Raw genomic sequence first — 2,537 nt, 5'->3', positions numbered from 1 at the left:
CCGCTCGCCAGCCCCTCGCAAAGGTCATGTTCGCGGTGGAAAAAAAGTTTGGGGAGCCGCCTCTTGGCGGAACACAAGGGGTTAATGGGAACTCTTCTGCTCCCCCCGCAGCCACCCCCCAAAAATCAGATTGATTTTTTAAATAAAGTTTGAAGAGCTGGCCTTATGGAGGCATTGCGAGGCTCAGTGGGATGTTCCTCTTGCCCCTGCCTGCCCCCTTCTCCAAAAAAAAAAATCTAATATCATTTAAAAATAAAAGTTTGAAGAACCAGCCCTGGGTCAGACAAGAGGGTTTAAGGGGACTCTTTTTAGCCACCTCCCAATCAGACGGATTTTAAAAATAAATATTTGAAGAGCTGCTTTTATGTGAAATGCGGGATGAAGAGAATATTTCTGTCTACCTTTGTCAACATTTTTTTTTAAAGAACAGATTTATATTAAAAATAAAGTTTAAAGAACTGGCCCTGGGTAAGACACTAGGGGTTAAAGGTTGAGGGGGTCTAGCCCCCTCCCATATCCCCCAATCAATTTGATAATTAAGAAGAAAAATTTGAGAAACTCTATGTGAAATACATTGTGAACAAGAACATTTCTATCCAACATTCAAAATATCAGATTTTTTTTTTTTTTTAATTTAAGGAACTGACTCCCTATGATTTGGGAAGGTCTAACCAGGACTTTTTTTCCCCTGTCCTCACCTCCCAAAAAAAAAATCTAATTTTTTTTTTTTTTTAATTAAAAGTGTGAAGGATCTAGCCCATAACAACACAAGAAGGATTACTGGATCCATCCTACATCTCCCACAGATGACTGATTTTTTTTTTTTTTAGAATAAAACTTTGAAGAACTGCCCATATATGAGATGAGAGAAATCTTTCTTCACCCCTCCGAGAAAAATGTAAGGATCCTTTTTAAAAAATAAACACACTGGAAATTAAGAGTAAACAGGTATCTTTCCTCTGTTCCCAGCTTAAAAAAAATCAAAACAAATTTTTTTCTAATGTTTAAAGAGCTGAAGATAGGAAAAGGTTTTTTTCCCAGAATTTTTTTCCCTGCACCCCTCAGAAAAATTATTATTTTTTAAATGTCAGGCAACTAAGGAACTGTATAGGAAAATACTCTCTCCCTGTAGAAGCAAAATATGGGAATATAACGCTACATAAGACGCAGAGAATTAAGAGGCGCAACTCTTCCCCAGACCAAACACACAAAGTTAAGAGGGATCTTCGAACCATTCCCTCCTCTGTAAAACGTTGGAGTCATTAAAAATAAAAAGTGGCCATTTCCCGCCCAGCCAGCCTGGCCAGTGTGTCCCTGGCAGAGATCTGGCGTCCGCTGCCAAGGCTGCTGTAGGGCAGGCACTGAGAGGAGCAGGTCAGCCTGTGGAATTTGGCAGAATTGGGCTCCCATGAGCCCTGGGCATATGTGATGGCCAGGCAGCCCCCTGCCCGCCTGCCCCTCATCCACCATGTGGCTGAGGCCTTGTTACCCAGAGAGATGCTCCAGGTTTGATTTCTCTCTGGCTCCATTCCTGTGTGAAAGTTTCTGGGCACCTGCCTCAAGGCTAAGCCCTCTCCTCTACCCAGTGGAGCCAAGCCTATCTTTAGGCCCGGAAGTCGAAAGAAACTGGACCCAAATGACACTGAGTCTCAGTCCCCGTGACTCAAAGCTGTAGGGTACCAAAGGAAAAAAAAAATTAATCCTGCCCTGTCAATGTGGAAAACATGATGCAGTAAGTATTCACCGAGCTCTTACTATGTGCCAGGCATGTTGTGTCTAGCAAAGCAGACACACACCGTAAAGAAGAGGATTGCTTGCAGCAGCCCTTCTCAAACTTCAGCAACTCACCAGGAGGGCCTGTTCAAACACAAATTTATTGGGCCCCACCCCAGAGTTTCTGATTCAGTCTGGAGTAGGAACTGAGAATTTGCATTTCTAACAAGTTCCCAGGTGATGCTGATGCGTTGGTCTAAGGTCCACACTGTTTAAACCATTGCAAAAAGGTGCCAACAGCAAAATGCACAGGTACAGGAGAAAGAGGAAGGACTCAAACCAACCCCGGGGGGGGGGGGCGGGGGGGGGGTTAGCAAAGACTCCAGGAGAAATAACATCCAGCTGGAAGGTGGGTAGAAGCATCCTTCCCCTCTAGCTCTTAATCAGATGGCAGCCTCTCTCTAGATCAAGGATCCTTAAATCCTTGGATAGGTGTGGGGATCCATAACTAAGCAATTTTACATCTTAAGCAAATTTATGTCTCTATGTGCATTTGGGGAGGGAAAAATCTCTGCCTTTCACCAATTTCTCAAAAGGGTCAGTGACCCCAACCTAGAATGATCTGCAACCTAGAATGATTTCCAGGTAGAGGCGCCTGGAAAATCATCCTGGGTCTTTCTCATTCTCTTTCTGGAATCACTGCAAGCTCTTTCTGCTTCTCAACTACCTGCAGGCCACAGGAACTGGGCTTCCTCTCCCATTAGCACACCCCGACAGAGTGCCCAGCGTGCATTCAACACTGCCTAGAGAGGCATGTCCTCAAC

This window comes from Neomonachus schauinslandi, chromosome 13, assembly GCF_002201575.2.
Source record: "Neomonachus schauinslandi chromosome 13, ASM220157v2, whole genome shotgun sequence".
Taxonomy (NCBI): Eukaryota; Metazoa; Chordata; class Mammalia; order Carnivora; family Phocidae; genus Neomonachus; species Neomonachus schauinslandi.
Note: the sequence above shows the minus strand (reverse complement) of the source record.